Raw genomic sequence first — 26,844 nt, 5'->3', positions numbered from 1 at the left:
CAAAGAGTGTTCTTCTTATGTTTTCCTCTAAGAGTTTTGTAGTCCTACATTTAGGTCTCTAGTCCATTTTGAGTTTATTTTTGTGTATGGTGTTAGGGAGTGTTCTAATTTCATTCTTGTACATGTAGCTGTCCAGTTTTTCCAGCACCACTTATTGAAGAGACTGTCTTTTCTCCATTTTATATCCTTGCCTCCTTTGTCATAGAGTAGTTGACCATAGGTGTGTGAGTTTATCTCTGGGCTTTCTGTCCTGTTCCACTGATCTATATTTCTGTTTTTGTGCCAGTACCATATTGTCTTGATTACTGTAGCTTTGTAGTATAGTCAGAAGTCAGGGAGTATGATTCCTCCAGCTCTGTTTTTTTCCCTCAAGACTGCTTTGGCTATTCGGGGTCTTTTGTGTCTCCATACAAATTTTAAGATTTTTTGTTCTAGTTCTGTAAAAAATGCCATTGGTAATTTGATAGGGATTGCATTGAATCTGTAGATTGCTTTGGGTAGTATAGTCATTTTCACAATATTGATTCTTCCAATCCAAGAACATGGTATATCTCTCCATCTGTTGGTATCGTCTTTAATTTCTTTCATCAGTGTCTTATTGTTTTCTGCATACAGGTCTTTTGTCTCCCTAGGTAGGTTTATTCCTAGGTATTTTATTCTTTTTGTTGCAGTGGTAAATGGGAGTGTATTCTCAATTTCTCTTTCAGATTTTTCATCATTAGTGTATAGGAGTGCAAGAGATTTCTGTGCATTAATTTTGTATCCTGTAACTTTACCAAGTTCATTGATTAGCTCAAGTAGTATTCTGGTGGCATCTTTAGGATTCTCTATGTATAGTATCATGTCATCTGCAAACAGTGACAGCTTAACTTCTTTTCTGATTTGGCTTCCTTTTATTTCTTTTTCTTCTCTGATTGCTGTGGCTAAAACTTTCAAAACTATGTTGAGTACTTGTGGTGAGAGTGGACATCCTTGTCTTGTTCCTGATTTTAGAGGAAATGCTTTCAGTTTTTCACCATTGAGATATAGTCTATTAATGTGCAATAGCATCATGACTAAAAAAACAATGTACATACTTTAATTAAAAAATACTTTATTGCTAAAAATGCTAACTAAAAAAAGAAAAAGGAAAAATCCCAAATATACAAAATAAAAAGTGACAAAGAGGAAATAAACATTGAGATAGAGAAACTTTTTTTTTTGGCCGTACCACGCAGCTTGAGGGATCTCAGTTTCCTGACCAGGGATCGAGCCCGGGCCCCGGGAGTGAAAGCACTGAGTCTTAACCACTGGACTTCCAGGGACTTCCCATGAGATAGGGGAATTTTTTAAACCCTGAGACTGCTGTTTCTGCTGCTACCAAACCCTGGAGGCTGCTGCTTGAACAGCTACTCTCTACTAGACTTGATTGGGGTAGCTACTGCTGTCAGCACCAAAGTAACTTCTGCACCAAGAACTCAATGTTCTGCTGCTATCTCCCTTTACAATTCACATGCTTCTGCTATGACCCTCCCTTGGATTGTGGATTAGACATGGAAGCTGCTCATTCCAATCAAACTTTAACATGGGCATGTCTGAGTTACGTGATTATACCCTAGCTGAAAGGAACCAGTGGAGGCGAGGTACCTGGGTTCTAATGTACAGAGATGAGACTCAAATTCTCTAGACATTTCAAAGGTGCTCAGAAAGTTCTGGGCAATCATGTCAAATAACCACTTCAGATGTTCAACTTCATGCCTGCTTCATGCAGAATTACAAAATCATTTGTATTAGTAAATAATTAGAAACAACCTAAATACCCATCATTAGAGAGATGGTTAATTAAAAAATGAAATATTCTTAGTTTGGTATACTATGTAAAAATGAAAAGATTGAGAGCATTCTGTATAGAATAGTATCTAATAATTCTTTAGGTGTACAAATTCAAGATACAGAAATACATGCACCTATATGTACATACGTATTGGTGAACGTTAATAGCATGATCGTATTCACATTCATAAATATATATGTGAATATCTGCATATCATTCTATATAGACCCATAGAAAAAGGACTAGAGAGACATACATCCAAATGTTAAGTTTGATTACTTTTAGGTGGGAAAGACTATGTTGAATGTTAGGGGCAAAGTAAAGGGAATAGTCACATTTAATTCTCTACAACTCACATTGTATAAATCTATTATCATAAGATTATATTTGTGTTTGGCTAGTGAATTTTTTAAAAATTAAATTTATGGAGAAGATGGAGATTTAAAATACAAATAAGGTGACCATATGATCTACACATTTGTCTCCAAGGTTCTTAATGGCCAAAGTAAAAATGGCAACATCCTCAGTTTCATAGGTTGCCTTGTCCACAAGCAGGGGAAATTCCAGTGACTCTGGGGCAACAACATTTTTCCTGGTATTAAGGTTTTGTGGTATAATACAAAATCAATATTTGATTCTTGTCCCATTTCCTGGCACAAAGGTCCTAAAACCCTTGGAATCTCCTGAGTGATAAGAGTGTCTTGTGTATGCTAATGAGATGGCTGGGGACCCCTAGATAGCTTCAGGGGGCTGGTCACCGGAAAGACCAAGCCATGATTAGAGGGTTAGAACTTTCAGGCCCCTCGCCTCCCACCTCTGGGTAAGGGAGAGGGCCAAGACATTGAGTTCATCACCAATGGCCAATGATTTAGTCAATTATGCCTATGTCATGAAACCACCATAAAACCCCCTAAATGACAGGGTCTGGGGAGTTTCCAGGTTGGTGAAGATACTGATGTGCTGGGAAGGTGGCTTGGCATAGAAGCTTTGCATCCTTCCTCTCCCCATACCTTGCCCTATACACCTGTTCCATTTGACTGTTCTGAGTTATAGCCTTTATTATAAACTGGTAATAGAAAATAAAGCACTTTCTTGAGTTCTGTGAGTTACTCTGACAAATTATTGAACCTGAACTCGGCTATCAAATTTATAAACAGAATATAGTCAGAAGTATGGGTGGCAACCTGGGACCTGCAAGTGGCATCTGAAGTGGGGGCCATCTTGTGGGACTGAGCACTTAACTTGTGGGGGTCTGTGCTAACTCTGGGCAATTAGTATCAGAATTAGATTGAATTGTTGGATAACTAGTTGGTATCAGAGAATCAGAGAACTGGTGTTATAAAATCCCCACATATTTGGTGTCAGGGGAAAAAAAAAACCTTTGTAGGTATGAATAACCTTTTCATATGTGTTTCTGAGTAGGAGTATTGAGCAATGGATGTGACAATTTCCCAAGATCTCACCTATATTAAATGCAATAGCGGAAAAGTTCCAACCTGAAGAAGCAATCTTACAAGGACCAAAGTTCCTCCAGTTAGTACCTTCCTCTCACGAAATAGTATCATTGGTCATCAGGGAAAGGAAGGCCGTTGGAAGGACAGTCAGAGCTGCACAGTCAACCTGGAATAGTGCTAAGCACAAATCCTGATCAAAAAGGAACTTCACTGGTAAAGACAGAACGCTGGTCAAGTATCCGCCAGCAACCTCTTTAAACATTCATGCTTTGTAATAAGACCAGGGCTCATTTATCAATAGTCAGCTTCTTTATAGGTCAGGTTGAATGATTGAAATACATATTTATGTTACTCCCTCTCTTTGTTAGTAAGTTCTACTAAGCACCTTCCAGATAGAGAACTAAGCAGGGAGCAGACACTATTCATACCCTGTCCCAGATTTCTTTGGCCTACCTCAGTTCACCAGGAGCTGCAAATAAACAGTTTTCAGCACCTGTTAGCTTCCCAACTTAAGCATCTGTGTCTCTCTTCTTTCCTGGCTGAGGATTTTCTCCAGCATGGAAGCCTGGTCTGCCATACACAGTCACAACATGGAGGTATGGGGGAGTTCATGCCACCTGAGAAGAACTCAACCAATGAGGGATGGGATCTGGGAATAAATGCCCCAGCCCCTCCCCTCCCCTCCCCCAGTTCTTGGGACGTCTATCCCATATGGTTTATCAGAGGTTCCCTGGCAAGGTTAAGTTCTGGTTGCCCACAGTGTTAACCTGCTTGGGAACACATACTTTATTAGCTTTCTTCTTTATTTATTATTTTTAATTAATTTTTATTGGAGTATAGTTGATTTACAATGTTGTGTTAATTTCTGCTGTACAGCAAAGTGAATCAGTTATACACATATCCACTCTTTTTTAGATTCTATTCCCATATAGGTCATCACAGAGTACTGAGTAGAGTTCTCCGTGCTATACAGTAGGTCCTTATTAGTTATCTATTTTATATATAGTAGTGTGTATATGTCAATCCCAATCTCCCAATTTATCCCTCTTCCCCATGCCGCCCCTCTGGTAACCGTAAGTTTGTTTTCTACATCTCTGACTCTATTTCTGTTTTGTAGATAAGTTTATTTGTACCGTTTTTTTAGATTCCACATGTAAGCGATATCTGATATTTGTCTCTCTCTGTTTGACTTACTTCACTCAGTAGGACAATCTCTAGGTCCATCTATAGCTTTCTTCTTTTCTTTTGTCACTTCCTCACTTCTGCTTCTTGTGCTCACCTCCCAAATAAAGTATTTGCACACACATCCTCACCTCAGAGTCTGCTTTGAAAGGAGACCAAAGCAAGACAAATCATATTTAGGGCATGTGTCAATTTCTACCTTCTTACTTGAAATAAATTAGAATAAGATAAAATAACTATGTCAAGCTCTTAGGCAGAAGCTATGAGCGTTCTAAGGGTTGAGAAAATTTTTAAGATTTTTTTTAAAAGCTTATGAATCAATATTTGGCTTTGTAGAAAACACACAAAAATCACATTTCTGGTAATCACTGTTATAACCTGACTGTGAAATATGTGTTTTCCCTCTTAACATTTCTCAAATCCAAGTTAAAGATTAAACCCTTTGGAGACCCTTTCATTGAATGAATAAAGAACCTGTCTCCATCATTTCCTTCAATCAATCTTCCTTCTTGTAGATGTGATAATCTTGCAAAAACAAAAAGCAAAGCAAAGTGATTTGTTTAAACATGCCTACCAGGTGATCACTGCCTTAGTTGTCTTTTCAGAAATGGTAGCGGCCCAGAGGATTTTCTGTGCTCTAAGCCTGCAATTAGTTCTGGAGAATAAAGAGAAATTTGCTTTCCTGGGTTATGAGATTTTGAAGCACAATGAGTAATGTATGGGTACATGGCCCTTCTGCTAAGCTTGAGAGACAGCTAAGAAAAAATACACTGTTATTATAAAATCTGTGTTTACTGAAGTAAGGGAGGTTCAGAGAAAAATCAAATGAAAAGATAACAGCCAACATCTGCAAATGTTTTGTTGTAAATGTGATAAAATTATGAAAACTGTCTGCCCCTTGTTCTGCAAATCTCTAGTATGCAAAGCCTGACACTTGCTTCCAAATGAAGAACTTATCTCCAAGGGTTAGAGATACTTCAGTTCACATGTGGCCACAAGGTTTTAATTATGTCTGATTTGTTTTCATCCCCTCACTTGCTTATTGTTTCAAAAATGTCTTTCATTAAAATGCTTTATGCTCCATTCAATACACGATGTAGGTGTTGGTGTTTATGGACAGAATATCTGTTTTGAAGTAAATGCCAAGTTTGATCAAGATCTATTGCAATTGGTTTCTCATAGCTGTTTATATTTCTTTCTGGGAAGGAAAGATTACATTCAGAAATCATGCAAACCTTATTTCAAAGACCCTTATCATTTCCTGGTGCCGCCCTTTCCCTAAAACCAACTACTGTCCTGAAACTACTGTGGTGTTGGGATAATTGAAGCATATGAAGATGCTTTATTCTATCAGAATCTTAAATGTCTTAAAGACTGCAAATTTGGATATTATCATTATATTCAGATCTGATAATGGTTCAGTGTATTATTAGAGATGGAATTTCTTATTTTCTCTGTATCTCTTGTCACAGCCATAAAAGGTGGATAAAACCTATTGCCTTTTCAGTTATACAAAGTCATTTTTATCATCAGCCATTGAAAGCATTTATTAAGTATTGATTTATGAATGGAGCCAAGCTTGGCAGACAGAGGCAGATCATAACTTCTTCTGGAAAGTGGTTAATTTCCTTCAGTGCATCACTATGATAGGTGGGATCTCTTTATGGCATACACTGATAATTGAATAATAAACATTTATCTGAATGAATAAGCATAATGTTCAGGTGTTTCCATTATGTAGAAATAGTTACTGAATTCATATGGGAATTAGTGAATGAAAAGTCATTTTATGTACATTTTATGTTTGGACATGATAATGGGAAAACTTGTTTACTCATGCAATTAATCCATGAAGGCTTTATTGAGTACTTGGGGTTTTAAAAGCAGTGATGACACTTGGCAGTGATGTGATGAGGCAAAATGGCGCTTTTAACTGAAAATGACAGTGACCACTCAACTTCTTTAACTCAGTAAAGTGTTCCTTAGGGTCCAGTGAGTGGCAGGTACACACAGAACAGGGCTTCTAAATTATGAGGGGGCAAACTATTCCAAAGACACTCCTATTTCAATTTGGAAGTGGGTAGAAGACCAAAGTGAAAGAGAATCCTTCAATTCTGATGTCGTTTTCAACAAATTGAATGAACCTGGTAATACTCCTAAATCCTTGGCAATTCCTGCTGTGCAAATTTATTTCAAAATGAACATATAACATCAAACCTATAACAATCAAACGGTTTAAAAATAGGGAGGAAACAACCACGCTGGTGTTTTAATGAAATTAATCTAAATTGTAGGCCAAAAAAAAATCTCGTTTTGTTTATGGATTCAAACTCTTTAGGAAAAAGAGCTATTTAAAAAAAATATTTTGACTACCTTAAAATATGACTTTAAGCCACTACTTGTAACAATAAGATTTTTCTAAGTCTTTCCTAGTTACAAGCATTCTGTAAAATTCAAGGGGCATAAAATTCCATTCAAAGAAGGCAAACTGTTTATGTGAGTGGGAAACTAAAAAGCCTTCCGTGGAAACATACAATTTTCAGATAAGAAGAAAAAGTCATGAAAAATGGAGCTTGCACTATATAAAAGGAGTATCATATAATTTTCTTTCTATGTCATGTGTGAAGAAAGGAACAAGAATCTTGAAAAGGCAACTGAAACCTCATCTCTAGTCCCTGTTCTCAAATGGCCTGGACAGGCAGAATAGAGATTTGAGATCAAGACACAGTGTGTAGGTAACTTGTCACTAAGTCTTCAAGTCTCTCAGTCACTACTCTTAGTCATCTAAAGGACTGAGTGCAAATTGCTGGAAAAGGCTATTGATTATCAAATATTCCATGTCCATTTCTTTTTACTGCCCCTTCTTTTGGTAGGCATTTCTCATAGATTCATGTATCCACCACCACAATCAGAACACATCGCCCCCCCCCCCCGAAAATGACCTCATGCTATCCCTTTATAGTCTCACTCTCCTTCCCCTCCCAGCTTCTGGCATCCACTGGTCTACTTTGTCTTTCCAGAATGTCTTATAATTGGAATCAGGCAGTATGTAACTTTTACAGACTTGCTTTATTCACTTAGCATAATGCCTTTGGGATTCATTGATGTCGTTCCATGTTTCAGTAGCTCGTTGCTTTTCATTGCTGAGTAGTATTCCATTGCATAGATATGCCACTATTTGTTTATCCATTCACCATTTGAAGAACACGTGTGTTGTTTCTGTTTTGCGGCAATTACAAATAGAGCTGCCAAATACATTCATATACTGGTTTTTGTATGAACATAAGTTTTCATTTCTCTTGGGTAAATATCAAGGAGTAAGATAGCTGGATCATATAATTAAGTGTATGCTTAACTTTATAAGAAACTGCCAAACCATTTTCCGGAGTGGCTGTGCCATTTTGTATTCCCACTTGCAATGTATGAGCATTCCAGTTGCTCCGCACCTTTGCCAGCAGTTGATATTATCAGTATTTTTTTTTAGCCATTGTAATAGGTATCTAGTAGTGTCTCCTCATGGTTTTAATTTGCATTTACCTAATGGATAAAGATGTTAAACATCTTTTCATGTGCTTATTTGCCATCCTTATATGATCTTTGGTGAAGTGTATGTTCTGGTACTTCGCAACTTAAAAAAATTCATTGAGATAATTGTATATTCACATGTAGTTGTAAAAAAATTATGTGGAGAGATCCTTTGTACCCTTTACCCAATTTCTACTAATGGTAACAATTTACAAAAGTGTAATATAATATCACAACCAGGATATTGACATTGATACAATCCACCAATCTTATTTAGATTTGTCCAGTTTTACTTATCCTAATTTGTATGTGTATGTATTAAATTCTATACAATCTTATCACCTGTATAGGCTTGTGTATCCATCATCACAGTCGAGATACTGAACAGTTCTGTCACCACAAGGATCCCTCATATTGCCCTTTTATAACTCCACCCACCTCCCTCTTGTGACCCCCTTCCTCAGTCCCAACCCCTGGCAACCACTAATATGTCCTACACTTCTAAAATTTTAGCATTTCAAAATGTTATAGAAATTGAATCATACAGTATATAACCTTTTGGGATTGCTGTCTTATGCTCAGTGTAATCTCCCAGATGTTCATTTGAGTTGTTTTGTGTATCAATGGTTCATTCTTTTTTATTGCTGAGTATGTATATACCACAGTTTGTTTAACCATTCACTCACTGAAGGATATCTGGGATGATTCCAGTCTCTGATTGTCACAAGTAAAAGTGCTATTCATGTACAGGTTTTTGTGTGGCCATATTTTCATAATTTGGGGATAAATGCTAAAGAGTACAATTTCTGGGTCATGTGGTAGTTGCATGTTCAGTTGTATAAGAAACTGTCAACTGTTTCCCAGAGTGCCTGTAGCATTTGGCATTTCCACCAGCAATTCAGGTAATCCAGTATCTCCACATCCTCACAAGCATTTTGTACTATATCATTTTGTTGTTTTTGTTGTTATTCTGGTAGGTGTATAGTGATATCTCATTTTGGTATTAATTTACATTTCCCTGGCTAACGATGTTGAACATCTTTTCATGTGCTTTTTTGCCATCTGTATAAACCTCTTTAGTGAAATGTGTCTTCAAGCCTTTTGTCCATTTTCTAATTGGATTGTTTGTGTTCTTACTGTTGAGTTTGGGTAGTTCTTTATATTCTACATAATAGTCCTTTGTCAGATCAGACATGTGGTTTGCAAATATTTTCTCCCAGTCCGTGGATTGTATTTTCATCCTCTTCATATGGCTTTCACAGGGCAAAAGTTTTTAGTTTATTAATTTTTCCTTTTATGGATCATGCTTTGGTATCAGGTCTAAAAAATTCTTTGTGTAGTACTAGATACCAAAGACTTTCTCCTTTTTTTTCTCTAAAAGTTTTATAGTTTTACATTTAAGTCCATTATCCATTTTAGGTTAATCATTGCATGAGGTGTGAAGTTAGGGCAAGATTCATTTTTTGCTTATGGAGGGCAAACTGCTCCCACGTGTGTGGAAAAGGTTATCCTTCCTCTATTGAACTGCATTTGCACCTTTGTCAAAAATAGATTGATTGTGGGGCTTCCCTGGCAGTCCAGTAGTTAAGAGTCTGTGTTTCCAATGCAGGGGGCGTGGGCCCGATCCTTGGTTGGGGAACTAGAATCCCACATGCCACACTACACGGCCAAAAAGAAAAAAATACTTGGTTGATTGTACTTGTGTAGAAGCTATATCTGTGTTCTCTACTCTAATCCATTGATCAATGTGTCTCGCTACCAATACCATACTGTCTTGATTACTGGCGCTATATAAGTAAGCCTTAATATTGGGTAAAGTGAGTTCTCCCACTTTATTCTTCTTTATCAAGATTATTTTAACTATTCTGGGACCTGTGCCTTTCCCTATGAATTTTAGAATAAGCCTATTTCTATTAAAAAAAAAACTTGCTTGGATTCTGATAGAAATTGTCTTAGCCCCGTATATAAATTAAGAAATAATTGACATCTTTACTGTGCTGAGCCTTCTAATTCATAAATATGGTATGTCCACATATTTAGGTCTTCTTTGATTAGCTTCATCAACATTTTGTAACTGTCAGCATACAGATCCTGTACATGTTTGTCAAATTTATGGGTATGGAGTTGTTTCAAGTATTTCCTTATCATTTTGATGTCTGCAGGGTGTGTAATGATATGCAGCCTTTCATTCCTGATTTAGTTATTTGTGTCTTTTCTCGTTTTTCCTTTGTCAAGTCTTGGTAGAGTTTTTTTCAATTTTATTGATCTTTTCAAAGGACTAGCTTTGTATTTTATTAATTTTTCTCTATTGTTATTCTGTTTTCAGTTTCATTGCTTTTTGTTTTTTATCGTCCTTTCCTTCCTTCTGCTCTTTTTTTTTTTTTTTTTTTTTTTTTGTGGTACACGGGCCTCTCACTGTTGTGGCCTCTCCTGTTGCGGAGCACAGGCTCCGGACGCGCAGGCTCAGCGGCCATGGCTCACGGGCCCAGCCAGTCCGCGGCATGTGGGATCTTCCTGGACCGGGGCATGAACCCATGTCCCCTGCATCGGCAGGCAGACTCTCAGCCACTGCGCCACCAGTGAAGCCCCCTTCTGCTCATTTTGAATTTATTTTTCTCTTTGTTTTTTAGATTCTTGAAGTGGGAATCTTAGATTTTTCCTCTTTTCTGATGTACATGTTCAGTGCTATAAATTTCCCTCTTAGCACTGTTTTTGCTATGTCACACAAATTTTGATACGTTGTATTTTCATTTCCATTCAGTACAATGTGTTTTTAAAAATTTCCACTCAGGTTTATCATTGACCAGCAAATTACTTAGGAGCATGGTTTTTAGTGTGGAATTTTTCTGTTATCTCTCTGATATTGATTTATAGTTTGATTTCATTGTGGTCAGAGACACACTGTATGATTTCAATTCTTTAAATTTATTCAGATTTGTTTAAGGGGCTGTCTTGTTTTGCTATCCATTGCCACTTGAAAAGAATGTGGATTCTGCTGTTGTTGGGTGGAGTGTTCAATGTCAAATAGATTCTCTTAGTTGACACTGCCTTTGAGTTATTTTATACCCATGCTGATTTTCTGTTTAATTGTTCGATTAGTTGTTGAGAGAAGGATGGTGATGTCTTCTCATCTTTTGGCTGTGCTTATTACTCCTTTCAGTTCTCTCAGCCTTTGTCTTCACGTATTTTGCTGCTGTGTTGTTCGGTGCATGCACATTTTACTTTGTCTTCTTGGTGGACTGAATTTTTGATAATTATATAGTGTCCCTTTTTGTCTCTGGTCATTTTCTTTACTCTGAAGTTCTTTTTTTCTGAAATTAATGTAGCCACTCCACTTTCTTTTGATTTATGTTAGCATGATATGACAATCTGTCTGTATCATTATATTTGGAGAGTTTCCTGTAGAGAGCATATAGTCATATTTTTTAATCTACCCCACAAATTTCTGTCTTTAATTGGCATATGTAGATCATCTACATGTAATGTAATTATTGAGATGCTAGGGCTCAAATCTGCTGGGTGTTTTTTTCTGTTTATTCTGTGTTTTGTTCCTGTTTTCTTTTTCCTACCTTCTTGTGGATTACTTGAGCCTATTTTATAATTCCATTTTGATTTATCTATAGTGATTTTGAGTGTATCTTTTTGCACAGCATCTTTAGTGGCTGCTCTGCATAACTTAGTCTTCTGATGTTGACATTTTACCAGTTTGAGTGAAGTGTAGAAACCTTGTCTCCCTTTTATGATATGATTGCCTTAAATATTTCCTCCACAGACATCTAGAGCCATATCAGACATTGTTATAATTTTTCCTTCAATCACCAAATGTAGTCTAGAAGACTCAAGAGGAGAAGTAAAGTTAATGTATTTACCTATATTTTTTCTTCTTGTGTTTTTTCTTCTTTCTTGGTAATCCAAGATTCTTTCTTTAATGATTTTGTTTCTCTTAATAAAATTTCCTTCAACCATTCCTTTAGGGTAGGTCTGCTGGTGACAAATTCCCTTAGTTTCCCTTCATCTGAGAATGTCTTTATATTTCCTTTGTTCCCGAAGGAATTTTTTACTGGATATAGGATTGTGGGTTTACAGTTCTTTTTAGCACTGGAAAAATGTTGTATCAATTCCTTCTGGCCTCCATGTTTTCTAATGAGAAATCCTGTCATTTGAATTGTTGTCCCAATATAGGGAAGTTGTTTCTGTATCACTGATTTCAAGATTGTTTTTCTGTCTTCGGTTTTCAGAAGTTTGACTATGATATGCCTTTACATGAATTTCTTTGTGGTTCGTGCAGCTTCTTGAACCTATAGATTTATGAATTTTGCCAAATTTGGGAAGTTTTCAGCTATTATTTTACTGTTATTTCATAGGTTTTTAGCCCCACCCTTTTCTCCTCTTTTTCTCGGACTTCGATGGCATAAATGTTAGATCTTATTTTATCTTCCAGTAGGTCTCTGAAAATCTGTTCTTTTTTTTAAAGTCTGTTTTCTGTCTGCTGTTTAGATTGTGTAATTTCTGTTGTTCTCTCTTCAAGTTCAGTAATTCTTCTCCCCTTGCCTTACACTCTGCTCTTGAACCCATGTACTGAGTTTTTGTATTTCTAAGTTCTAAAATTTCTAATTGATTCTTCCTTATATTTTCTATTTCTCTACTTAGACTTGCAATTCTTTTGCTGAGGCTTTCTATTTTTTCATTTTAAGTATATTCATAGGTGTGTTTCAGGTATGTTTATAATTGCTTGTTGAAGCAGTTTCATGATGGCTGCTTTAAAATCTTGGTCAGAGAATTTTAATATCTGTGTCATCTTTGCATTGAAATCTATTGGTTGTCTTTTTTATTCAGTTTGAGATCTTACTGGTTCTTGGAATAAGTGATTTTTTTCTATTGTCACCTAGACATTTTGTGTATTATGTGAGAATCTGGATCTTATATAAGCCTTTTGTTTTAGCTAGCTTCCTCTGATACTTCAGAGAGGAAGGGAGAACACTGCCTCATTACTGTCAGTTGCAGGTAGAAGTCTGGTTTTCCCAGTTAGCCTTGGCTGATACTTGAGGAGGAGAGAACTCATCATTACTGCTGGGCAAACTTCTCACTAGGCCTCCACTGATATCTCCCTGGCTAGGATTGGTAGGAGTGCCTTGTTACTACTCCCCACATGATCTCCATTGACACCGTGGGGTGGGTGGGCCGCCGTCTTACCATTGGGCAGTGTTGTAAATCCCCAACTATCCAGTAGGCCTCCTCTGATACCACCTCAGTGGAGTGGAGGAGGGGTGCCTCATTGCTACCAGGTGATGGAGGAAGCCCATGCTTGCTGCATGGTTTCCACTGACTCCATGGTTTGGGGTTGTGGTCACTTGTACTGCTTAGTGTGGATAAAAGTCCCAATTCTGTTCTTGACCTTTTCTGACACCACACCTGCAGGGGGTTGGGTTGCCTCATTACAGTCTGATGTCTAGGCTCCCTCTTAGTCACTGCTGCTATGGATAGAGGTCAGGCCACAGCTTTTTTTCTAGTGATGTTTGGCTGTAGTAGAACAGCTAGTAAAAGTTTTCTCTCTTTCTAGACTGCCTCTTTCCTAGTCCTTAGGCTCGAGAGAGTAGGATTTTTGGTTCTTGTTTTATCTACAACCATTGGCATTTGCTAGTTCTGTTTCTATTTCTTTGACTTCTGCTCTTATCTTTATTATTTCTTGCCTTCTTCTTGCTTTGGGTTTATTTTGCTCTCCTCTTCCTAGTTTCCTGAGGTAGCAACTTATATTATTGAGACTTTTCTCCATTTCTAATGTAAACACTGTTGCTATAAAATTCCCTCTAAGCTCTGCTCTGGATGCATCCCACAAGTTTTGATATCTTATTACCATTCAGTTAAAAATATGTTTCATTTTTTGGAGAATTCCTCTTTGATCATGGATTATTAGGGTTTTTAAAAAAATTTTTTAGGTGTTTAAAGATTTTCCTGTTATCTTTTTCATATTGATTTCTAGTTTAATTCCATTATGAGCTAAGATCATATCATATCTTTTAAGCTTTAAGGTTTGTTTTAGCACCCGGGATCTCATCAATCTTGGAGAATATTCCATCTGTACTTTCCCCACATGAACTCGTAAAGGAAGAGAAATAGTTAAAGATATGTAAGAAAGTAACCAAATCATACTCTAGACATACACTAATACATTTTATTTTTATTTTTTTAAATTAATTTTTATTTGAGTATTGATTTACAGTGTTGTGTTCATTTCTGCTATACAGAAAAATAAGTCAGTTATACATAAACATTTATCCACTCTTTTTTAGATTCTATTCCCATATAGGTCATTACAGAGTATTGAGTAGAGTTCCCTGTGCTATACAGTAGGTCCTTATTAGTTATCTATTTTGTATCTAGTAGTTAATCCCAGTCTCCTAATTTACCACCCCACTTTGCCTTCGGTAACCATAAGTTTATTTTCTACATCTGTGGCTCTATTTCTGTTTTGTAGATAAATTCATTTGTACCATTTTTTTAGATTCCACATACGAGCGATATTATATGATATTTGTCTTTCTCTGTCTGACTTACTTCACTCAGTATGACAATCTCTAGGTACATCCATGTTGCTGCAACTAACAAATTTTATTTAAAACATTTTCCAATGGTAATGCTGTTACATTTGGCTACTTTAAAGAAATTATGCTTATAAACCAAGGAAGAGAACATTTCTAATTAAATGATAGAGCCAAGAGACTGAGCTCTAGGATTTCTTCACAGAAAATGCCTATAGCCTTTGCTTCCAACTAGGTCCCCTGACCATAGCATATCACTACCACCTGGGTACAAATACTGTTTAAAATCATAAAGTGGAAAGTGAATATGATTGTGAATATCACTATTCTACCCTTCTTGAACATCTTTTTGTGAAAGGAATTTAATTTTTTGTAATATATTTTTGTTGTACAATTAAAGAGGATAGTTACAACATTTTTATGGACTCCAATATATATGTTATAAAACTGTATATTTGCAAGAGTAACTATTGTTATTATGTTATTATTGGTAATTATACCAATAAATTATAAAACAATTTTTACTAAATTGTTAGTAAGCAATTAGTAAACAATTGTTATTGAACAATTCTCAGTCAATTGCAGTAAAACATTGTTTAATTACCCTCCTCAAAGCACAGATAAGCAGCCTTCCTGTTCATTTTAGGAGATAAAGGGCTTCATGTGCCATTTTGGCATTGAATAGTCACTCATAGCAACCAAGCTGTCTTGGTTACTGTTTTGAAAACAGACATGAGTCTCTAATTATGTCACAGTTGATTCCTGTCCAGAAGGCTCTCTGTTATGTCTGCCTCCTTATATACATGTCTTGTTATTTTGGCGAGCAGGAAATAACTTCTTCATGACACAAGGCAACATCAGTCACAACCTTTCCTAAAAACAACTAATGTCAAGAGGAAGAAGAGGAGTACAAAAAGAAAAGGATGCTGCAGAGGCTTTGAGAAGCAGCCTGCTTTTTGATATGTGCCTCTTGTGTGCTGAAGTGTGTTCCCCCAAAATTCGTATATTGAAAACCTAACGCCCAGTACCTCAGAACTCGACCTTATTTGGAGATAGAGTCTTTACAGAGATAAACTTAAAAAGATATCATTAGGGTAGGCCCCAATCCAATATGACTGGTGTCCTTATAAAAAGAAGAAATTTAGACACAGAGACAGACACACATAGAGGGAAGATAATGTGAAGACACAGAGAGATGACAGCCATCTACAAGCCAAGGAGAGAGGCCTGGAACAGATCCTTCCCTCACAGCCCTCAGAAGGAACTGACCCCACTAGAATTTTGATTTCAGACTTGCTTCTAGAACTGTTAGAGAATGAATTTCTGTTATTTAAGCCTCCCAATTTGTGGTACTTTTTTCCAGCAGCCCTCGCAAACTAATACAGTGCCAAAAAACACAAAAGCTACAGCAGTAGGTTTCCAGCCAAATACCTTTATGGAAGTGTGGTTCAGCACATTTAGTTTTCTGTGGTCATTTGAGAAAAAGAAGCCACAGAGAAATTGCTGAAAAGATTTCTATGTAGTTTTTCTCCTTCAGAGTTGGATAAGATTGTGAACTGAATGACAACTTACCCATCTGAGATAGTATGCCCTGCAACCCTTTTCCAATGGCAAATGAGAGTCCCTCTGATAATATAACTCCCAGATGTTTTTTCTTATTCTGACCTCTTATGTCTATTCAATAAATTAATCAGTTGAAGTTCAAAGGATTTCCCAAGTTGAATACCTTCAACCTTAAGAAAGGCAATAAGCCCACGCAACTTTTGTGAGACTTGACACGTGTTCCTCACCAAACTTTATGTTACACAGGGGTATTTGTTGCTTTAAACAATGGAGAAAGAAGTGCTGAGGATCTCTATATAGCCCATGTCTCTGGGTGAGGATAGAGTTAACTTGTACCTGGACTGGGATAGCTCTATGCTTGTCTCCAGGGTTGCCTGAAAGTCTGGTACTGACCCTTGGTTAAGATAAGGATGAAATGTACTAGCTAAAGATTTATAATGTGCTTCTTGAAGTTCGAAATTCCCTTGGAGACATCCTATACTGGCTTGTCTGCATCAGTTAGGGATCTATAGGTTGATGGTTTGTACCTGGTTTTGCCATTTACACAGTCTGGTTTTAGTTGTGACCAGTGGTATGTTAAAGACCCCTCAGTAAACTAGTATCTTGGCTTCCTTGAAACCAAGATACCTTGCACATATCTTTGTGGTCCATAATTTGAATGCAAAGCACATCTTCTGTAACTGAGAGAACTCTAGGAGGTGCTCCTGGACATATCAAACCCCTCAATGACTGACTATACTTTCTTTCTCCTGCTATACTTATCTTTATTAAAGCCTTAGGTGTGAAATGTTGTACATCCTTTCAGTTGTCTGGCCCTGTGTGATTGTTATACTCTTGAACCCTAGACTCAAGGCTGAGACTTTGCACCCCTCTTAAAATTTACCTTAAAAGGTAAAGCAAACCCTAGTCCTGGAGACCAAATATTGCACAGAAACTGACGAAGCAGTAGAGGCCCCAGTCTTTGTTGAGTTTTAAGGCAAACTCAAGGCCTGGATAAGAGGCCGTAAAGATGTCTGTGGAATCCTGGATCTTGGTTCTAGATATAAGTGGAGAGAAATTGAAGAGGAGCATAGGCGTAGAATAGATATTACTGGGTCATCAGATCCCACCTCTGTCAGGAATAAAACTCTGGTTGGCGGGGGAGGGGGGGTGGTTGAGCCTGCAGGTGAAATTAAAATGGGGTCTGACAGCGGTTTCTTCTGGTTCACATGACTTCTGTTCTAGAGACTGTCTCTGGGGCCAAAAACATTATGGAATATAAGGGAATAAAAGCCAAAAACATTATAGAATATAAGGGAATAAAAGCTACAGCATAATGAAAATTGCACAATTAAATCAAGGTCATATGCCAAAGACACACATTCTAAATAGCCATTAAATCTACTGCCTTCCATAACCTATTTGTTTCGAGTGTTGTAGGGTTAAATTAGGCAGAGACAGCTTTATATTCCTGGCACTATAAAGGCTATAAATAGAATCTCTCTCATAAAGCATATGTGAATAGAGGAGTTAGTTATGAAGTATAAGAGAAGAACAGAAACATTTACACACAGAAAAAAAGCCTTGTAACTGTAATCAGAATAAAGAAAGGGAATAAGCACCAAGAGAATGTCTAACATTAGAGAAATGGTTTAATAAATTATGGTACATCAAAAGGATGGAATATTATGTAGGCATTAAAATGATAATTAAGATTATGTAGAAACATAAACAAGACGTTAGATATAATGCTAAGTAAAACCAGGAGAATACAAAGTGGCATATAAATATATGAGAGAGCTGAAGGCAATATATTAAAACAGTGGATTATCATATCTGGGAGTGGACCATTTGGTTTTTTTGCTTTTTTAAAAAACTTTTTTAACATCTTTATTGGAGTATAATTGCTTTACAACTGTGTGTTAGTTTCTACTTTATAGCAAAGTGAATCAGCTATACATATACATATATCCCCATATCTCCTCCCTCTTGCATCTCCCTCCCACCCTCCCTATCCCGCCTCTCTAGGTGGTCACAAAGCACCGAGCTGATCTCCCTGTGCTATGTGGCTGCTTCCCACTAGCTATCTATTTTACGTTTGGTAGTGTATATATGTCCATGCCACTCTCTCACTTTGTCCCAGCTTACCCTTCTCCCTCCCAGTGTCCTCAAGTCCATTCTCTATGGCTGCGTCTTTATTCCTGCCCTGCCCCTAGGTTCTTCAGAACCATTTTTTTTTTTTTACATCTTTATTGGAGTATGATTGCTTTAAAATGGTGTGTTAGTTTCTGCTTTATAACAAAGTGAATCAGTTATACATATACATATGTTCCCATATCTCTTCCCTCTTGCGTCTCCCTCCCTCCCACCCTCCCTATCCCACCCCTCTAGGTGGTCACAAAGCACCGAGCTGATCTCCCTGTGCTATGCACTGCTTCCCACTAGCTAGCTATTTTATGTTTGGTAGTGTATATATGTCCATGCCACTCTCTCACTTTGTCACAGCTTACCCTACCCCTCCCCATATCCTCAAGTCCATTCTCTAGTAGGTCTGTGTCTTTATTCCTGTCTTACCCCTAGGTTCTTCATGATATTTTTTTCTTAAATTCCATATATATGTAGTAGCATACGGTATTTGTCTTTCTCTTTCTGACTTCACTCTGTATGACAGACTCTAGGTCCATCCACCTCATTACAAATAGCTCAATTTCGTTTCTTTTTATGGCTGAGTAATATTCCATTGTATATATGTGCCACATCTTCTTTATCCATTCATCCGATGATGGACACTTAGGTTGTTTCCATCTCCGGGTTATTGTAAATAGAGCTTCAATGAACATTTTGGTACATGACTCTTTTTGAATTATGGTTTTCTCAGGGTATATGCCCAGTAGTGGGATTGCTGGGTCATATGGTAGTTCTATTTGTAGTTTTTTAAGGAACCTCCATACTGTTCTCCATAGTGGCTGAACCAATTCACATTCCCACCAGCAGTGCAAGAGTGTTCCCTTTTCTCCACACCCTCTCCAGCATTTATTGTTTCTAGATTTTTTGATGATGGCCATTCTGACTGGTGTGAGATGATATCTCATTGTAGTTTTGATTTGCATTTCTCTAATGATTAATGATGTTGAACATTCTTTCATGTGTTTGTTGGCAGTCTGTATATCTTCTTTGGAGAAATGTCTATTTAGGTCTTCTGCCCATTTTTGGATTGGGTTGTTTGTTTTTTTGTTATTGAGCTGCATGAGCTGCTTGTAAATTTTGGAGATTAATCCTTTGTCAGTTGCTTCATTTGCAAATATTTTCTCGCAAAACTAGACAGGTACATGTAAAAGTATGAGATGAGATCACTCCCTAACACCATACACAAAAATAAGCTCAAAATGGATTAAAGACCTAAATGTAAGGCCAGAAACTATCAAACTCTTAGAGGAAAACATAGGCAGAACACTCTATGACATAAATCACAGCAAGATCCTTTTTGACCCACCTCCTAGAGAAATGGAAATAAAAACAAAAATAAACAAATGGGACCTAATGAAACTGCAAAGCTTTTGCACAGCAAAGGAAACCATAAACAAGTCCAAAAGACAACCCTCAGAACCATTTTTTTTAAACAATAGCCAGGGCATGGAAGCATCTCATGCCCGTCTCTGGGGTCCGCGCTGATAGACGCGGCTCGCGCCCGTCTCTGGAGCTTATTTAGGCGGTGCTCAGAATCCCCTCTCCTCACACACCCCGAAACAATGTTCTCTTGCCTCTTCGGCAGCTCCAGACTTTTTCCCGGACTCCCTCCCAGCTAGCCGTGGCGCGCTAGCCCCCTTCAGGCTGTGTTCACGCCGCCAACCCCAGTTCTCTCCCTGCGATCCGACCTCCGAAGCCCGAGCCTCAGCTCCCAGCCCCGCCCGCCCCGGCGGGTGAGCAGACAAGCGCCTCGGGCTGGTGAGTGCCAGTCGGCACCGATCCTCTGTGCGGGACTCTCTCCCGCTTTGCCCTCCGCACCCTGTTGCTGCGCTCTCCTCCGCAGCTCCGAAGCTTCCCCCTTCCGCCACCCGCAGTCTCCGCCCGCGAAGGGGCTTCCTAGTGTGTGGAAATCTTTCCTCCTTCTCAGCTCCCTCCCACTGGTGCAGGTCCTGTCCCTATTCTTTTGTCTCTGTTGTTTCTTTTTTCTTTTGCCCTACCCAGGTACGTGGGGGGTTTCTTGCCTTTTGGGAGGTCTGAGGTCTTCTGCCAGCATTCAGTAGGTGTTCTGTAGGAGTTGTTCCACATGTAGGTGTATTTCTGATGTATTTGTGGGGAGTAAGGTGATCTCCACTTCTTACTCCTCCGCTATCTTGAAGGTGTCTCCAAACTCCGACCATTTGTTTTTAATTAAAATATCCTGTTGTAGAGACTTTGTATGTGTACATATATATATATATATATATATGTATGTATATATACACACCTTCTATATATAGACATAAGATATTTAGTGGTGGGCGTGTTAGTCCGGATTTTTTTGAGATGCTTTCTCATCACATATAGCAACACTTTCTAATAGAACTTCCTGCAGTGATATATCCATTCTATAAATCTGTGCTGTCCAATATGGTAGACACTAACCATGTGTGTTTTCCAAGCACTTGAAATGTGGCTAGTGTGGCTGAGAAATCAATTTTTAAAAAATTTTAACTAGTTAAAATTTAAATTCAAGTAGCCACACTTGACTAGTGATTACCATATCATTATCTCATTAGTACAGATTTAGAGCTAGAAGATAGACAAAATTTAGTAGTGGGTTCATTAGTCTGGATTTTTCCCAGTGTCATTAATGTTTTTTTTCCATAATCAGTTGGAGCCTTTAAAAGTGCTCCGTCATTCACTTCTCCCTTTGGAGCAAGAGATTGTGCAAAAAGTGCACCCTACTGAACTGCAAAGGATAAAATATGTCAACTTACTGTGTACTTCAGTGGAATTTTGGTAAAGTCTTTAATCACAAATCTATCAAAGAGCTGTAAATAGCTCATAAATAGCTACCCCTTTATGGTACAAAAACACGAGACCAGGAAAGCACCAGGTCATAGGTTCCCTGGCTTACCCTGGCCTAGAAGGTACATGAATAAAGTGCTCTTGCATAGTCAATAACCAAGTGAACATGAATGGGGAAGAAATGAACAGTAGTTTTCCCACTTGAGAAAATGTGTAGGCTCTGCGTAACTTTTTCCTTATTGTTGGAATCATGTTCCCATGTGTCCCTAGTAAGCAATGCCCACCTGACTTAGGCAGATCCCATCCTGACTTCTGCATTGCCATGCCTCCTCTTTCTTCTACATCTTTGTATACCCACCCTTCTCAACCACATCTCTCCACTCTTATCCTCCATCTCCTCCCTGGAATGCCATTTTCATCTCCAAAGGAGGTATTGAATTGTATCTTGATGGATAGGAGAATTTGGATTAGAGATGAGTAAGGAAAAAGAAGACTCAAACTGAGTGTGATGTGATTCCCAAACTCTTTCAGGGAAGTAATGATTATTCCTGATAATATGTTTAGAGACTGTTCTGATAGACCTAAATGAAATTTTAAAAATTGATAATGTTATTTACTAACCTAGCCAGCTATCTATCAGGCAGCAGTCTAAACATCTCTAAGCAAGCGTTCTTTTTCATCTTGTATCTGGTCTAACAATGATTTCCTAATCAGTCTTTTTTCCTGTATATCTATGAAAAGTGAAATCTTTTACTTGGCTAATTTAGAGGCCTAATCTCTTGTATCACACTTAAAATAAAACATTGACGTAATGAATTTGTCATATATGTTTTCCTTAAGAATTTGGAGGCCCTACCAAGATAGCTCAACTCATGACAGCCTACCAGAGTGAAGCAAGAACAGCTCTGAGTCAAGTTATACCACATCAAGTATGACACTGAAAACGTGGAGAGGAAGTTTGGAGCCAGAGTACTGGATTTCCCTGTAGTTTGGGCAATTACGTCGAATGTCCCTACCCCTGCCACTCCTGTAAGCGCCTGGAAAGGTCATTTGATGTTGGAAGGATGTCATAGGACTGGAGAAAAGGTAAGTTGGGTTTAATTCCACAGGCTTTCGGTCAGTGTATTAAATTATATTACTAAGGGATGACCAAAGACCCTAGCAAAGATGGGCTGGGTAGGTATGCATTTATTTCTTTTGGTTTCAGGAATTTATTCTGTGTTTTGTTGGCAAAAACTTTGCGTCTTGTTTTCATTTTTCTTTTAGCTAAAATTGTGTAATTTGCCCAGCAATTTTTCACATGTTAATCTCTGTCTGTAAATGGTCATTTGAAATTCTTTGTGTGTGTGACCAGAGAGATTTTAGATATAGAGCTGTTTGCTTTAAATACCTTTGAAAAATTAAACTTAATTGATTGAAGGAATTGGTCATTTGTATGCAACATGAGAACATTTAGTTCAAACAGAGAGATCCATCTTGAGATGAAGAACAGAAAATCTGATCAGCTGATATCATGAAAATATACTATCTTATTCTGTGATGTTAAAGAAAATGGCAGGGTTTTTGTGTGCTGAGCATAAAGACTGAGAGGATTGACTGGAATAGACTAAGAAATGGGACTACCTATGGAGATATAAATAATATTATCTAATGCAAACTGTTTACTTTACTTACTGTTGCAAGTTGGTTCTCCTGGAAGTAGACCCAGAGATAGAGTTTAGCAGGCAGGATGGCTATGAAGGGATCAACACCTATGGGAGGTAGGGGGGATCAAGGGAGAAGTCCAAACTGTAATGCAGTCCCTACAAATACTGATACTTTGGGCAACCCTATGGGGCACTTAGAAGTTAGAATAGGAGTTGTTCCCTGTTGGGCCAAGATTGATGCACATTTATATCTCCACGTGGATCAGGGTAGTGGGAGTAACTTTGTGGCTCCCTACAGCTGAGATATCTTTGACAGCTGTGGGCTTCATGCTTGTATCACTCCCAGAAGCTGGGGCAAGTCCTTCAATGAGAGGGGATCTGGGTGGAACATCAAGGGATCCACCTCCTTAGTTATGTAATTTTGTGAAACTAAATTGCTTAATCTGGAAGGAAATTAACAAGATTGTTAAATTTATCATATTTAATGGAGGACATATTTAATTAGTCTAGGGACTTAGCTTATGTACATTTAAATATGCATATTTAGAATAGTCTCAAGAACTCATACACAAAAAAAGGAGAAATAAAAAAGAAAAAAGTGTGCTCAAAAGGGAGCAATTAAATTTTAGGTAACTTTAGGCTACTAAGATAAGAAACAATGGAATGAACATTGGTATCAGGCCAATTTCAAGAAAATGTTCTAAATGAAGACTTTTAAGCAAAATTAGAATAGTTTTAATATTACATAATAAACAAATATTAGAGAATTATAAATTTACTCTTGTAGTAAGTCATATACAAATTAAACTATTATTACATTTGTTTTAAAAGATATTTACAACATTCTAAACTTGATAAAGAACACCTGTAACAAAGTGAGAGAGTGGCATGGACTTATATATACTACCAAATGTAAAATAGATAGCTAGTGGGAAGCAGCCGCATAGCACAGGGAGATCAGCTCGGTGCTTTGTGACCACCTAGAGGGGTGGGATAGGGAGAGTGGGAGGGAGATGCAAGAGGGTGGAGATATGGGGATATATGTATACGTATAGCTGATTCACTTTGTTATAAAGCAGAAATTAACACACCATTGTAAAGCAATTATACTCCAATAAAGATGTTAAAAAGAAAAGAACACCTACAAAAAAACCCTGCAACTAACATAGTACTTAATGGTGAGAAACTTGAAGTATCTCACTAAGATCAGGTGCAAGGCAAGGATATTTCCTCTCACTGCTCTTTTTCAAAATCATACTGGAAGTTCTAGCTAATGCAATAGACAAGAAAAGGAAATAAAATGTATACAGATTAGAAAGAAACAAATAAAACTGTCTTTGTTTGTAGATGATATGATTGTCTATGTGGAAAACCCCAAAGAATTGACCAAAAAACTCCTGGAACTAATAAGAGATTTTAGCAAGGTTGCAGGAGACGAGGTGAGTACACAAAAGTTAATCACTTTCCTATATGCCAGCAATGAACAGTGGAATTTGAGATTAAAAACACAATACCATTTACATTGACACCCCAAAAATGAAATACTTAGGTATGAATCTAACAAAATATGTACAAGATCTATATGAAGAAAACTACAAAACTCTGGTGAATGAAATCAAAGAAGAACTAAATAAATGGAGAGATAATCCACATTCAAGGATAGGAAGACTCAATATTTTTAAGATGTCACTTCTTCCCAGCATAATGTATAGATTCAATGCAGTCTCAATCAAAATCCCAGCAAGTTATTTTGCGGATACCGATAAACTAATTCTAAAGTTTACATGGAGAGACAAAAGACCTAGAATAGCCAACACAATATTGAAAGAGAACAAATTTGGACACTACCTGACTTCAAGATTTACTATAAAGCTACAGGAATCAAGACAGTGTGGCACTGGCAAAATGATGGACAAATAGATCAATGGAACAGAATAAAGAACTCAGAAATAGACCCACATAAATATAGTCAATTGATCTTTGACAAAGGAGCAAAGGCAATACAATAAAGATAGTGTTCCTGCAAAGAGTGCCAGAACAACTGGGTATCCACATCCAAAAAAATAAAACTAGACACAAACCTTATACCATTCACAAGAATTAACTCAAAATGGGTCACAGACTTAAATGTAAAACATAAAACTATAAAGCTCCTAGAAGATAACATAGGAGAAACCCTAGATGACCTTGGGTATGGTAATGACTTTTTAGATACAATACCAAAGGCACAATCCATGGAAGAAATAATTGATATGCTAGACATCATTAAAATTAAAAATTTCTGTTCCATGAAAGACAATGTTAAGAGAATGAGAAGACAAGTCACAGACTGGGAGAAAATACTTGCAAAAGACCCATGTGATAAAGGGCTATTATCCAAAAATACATACAGAATCTTTAAAACTCAACAATAAGAAAACAAACCTGATTAAAAATGGGTCAAAGATCTTAACAGACATCTCACCAAAGAAGATGTACAGATGGAAAATAAGCATATGAAAAGATACTCCACATCGTAAGTCATCAGGGAAATGCAAATTAAAACAAACTTACTGGAACGGCCAAAATCCAGAACACTGAGAACACCAAGTGTCAGTGGAACAACAGGAATTTTTATTCATTGCTGGTGGCACTGCAAAATGGTACAGCCACTTTGGGAGACAGCTTGGAGGTTTCTTACAAAACTGAACATATTTTTACCATATGATCCAGCAATCACTCTCCTTGGTATTTACCCAAAGGAGCTGAAAACTTATGCCCACACAAAAACCTGAACATGTATCTTTATAACAGCTTCATTCATATTTGCCAAAACGTGTAAGCCACCAAGATGTCCTTCAGTAAGTGATTGTATAAACTGTAGTGCATCCTGACAATGTAATATTCAGCACTAAAAAGAAATGAGCTATGAAGCCATGAAAAGACATGGCGGCCACTTAAATGCATATTACTAGGTAAAAAAAGTCAAATTTAAAATGCAAAGTACTGTATGATTTCAACTATATGACATTCTGAAATAGGCAAAACTATGAAGAGAGTAAAAGGGTCAGTGGTTGCCAGGAGTTGGGGGAATGAAGAGAGGAAGCGTAGTAGATTTTTATGGCAATGAAAATACTCTGTATGTTACCGTAATGATTGATACATATCATTTTACATTTGTCCAAACCTATAGAATATACAGCATCATGAGTGAACTGTAATGTAAATTATGGACTTTGGGTGATTATGATGTGTCAGTGTAAGTTCATCAGCTGTAACAAATGTACCACTTTGTTGGGAGATATTGATAATGGGGGCTGCTACGCATGTGTGGGAACAGAGGATATATGGGAAATCTCTGTATTTTTCCTCTCTCTTAGATTTGCTGTGAACCTTAAACTGCTCTAAAAAATAATGTCTTCATTTTTAAAAATTAATTTAAAAAGGTAAAATCAGATGTTCTTTCTGATTTTATTACAGTGTAGAATATGATATAAAAAGTATATACAATGTTTAATTTTTTTTAAAGACTGTTTTTATAAAAAATTTATTTAGTTTATTTATTTTTGGCTGCGTTGGGTCTTCATTGCTGTGTGCTGGCTTTCTCTAGTTGCGGCGAGCGGGGGCTACTCTTCATTGCGGCGCGCAGGCTTCTCATTGCGGTGGCTTCTCTTATTGAGGGGCACAGGCTCTAGGAGCACGGGCTTCAGTAGTTGTAGCACGTGGTCGCAGTAGCTGTGGCTTGTGGGCTCTAGGCGTGGGCTTCAGTAGTTGTGGCTCATGGGCTCTAGAGCGCAGGCTCAGTAGTTGTGGAGCATGGGCTTAGTTGCTCCGCGGCATGTGGGATCTTCCTGGACCAGGGCTCGAACCCGTGTACCCTGCATTGGCTGGCAGATTCTTAACCACTGCACCACCGGGGAAGCCCTACAGTGTTTAATTTTATTTTCTTACAAAATAGTCTGAGTGGGACTTTCCTATACTTATCTTATGGGTCAGAAAAGTGATCATTACTGACAGAAAAATTTTAGGAACATATAAACATAGATGCTCAACTAAATTGAATTATACTAATATCCTTCTGATTTTTTTTGTTCTTGTGACTTCCAGCCAATGTTTCAAAATACATAAACCCTGGAACTACTCTACTTGCACTGTGTGAATAAAATTTCATTGTGTTATAATTTTTGATA

At 37.5% G+C, this 26,844-nt stretch overlaps 1 long non-coding RNA gene across 1 annotated transcript in view; it reads left to right on the top strand.

Moving 5' to 3' along the window:
* Positions 1-26,364, top strand: part of LOC125963076 (uncharacterized) — a 172,823-nt gene extending 146,459 nt beyond the window's left edge. The window contains exons 4-5 of the long non-coding RNA XR_007474848.1: positions 21,870-22,115; positions 24,023-26,364. This is a non-coding gene — a long non-coding RNA (uncharacterized LOC125963076). The remainder of the gene's footprint in view (positions 1-21,869; positions 22,116-24,022) is intronic.
* Positions 26,365-26,844: the final 480 nt, after the last annotated feature.

This window comes from Orcinus orca, chromosome X (genome assembly GCF_937001465.1).
Source record: "Orcinus orca chromosome X, mOrcOrc1.1, whole genome shotgun sequence".
NCBI classification, from domain to species: Eukaryota; Metazoa; Chordata; class Mammalia; order Artiodactyla; family Delphinidae; genus Orcinus; species Orcinus orca.
The sequence above is the reverse complement of the archived record's forward strand: the minus strand, read 5'-3'. Positions and strand labels throughout refer to the sequence as shown.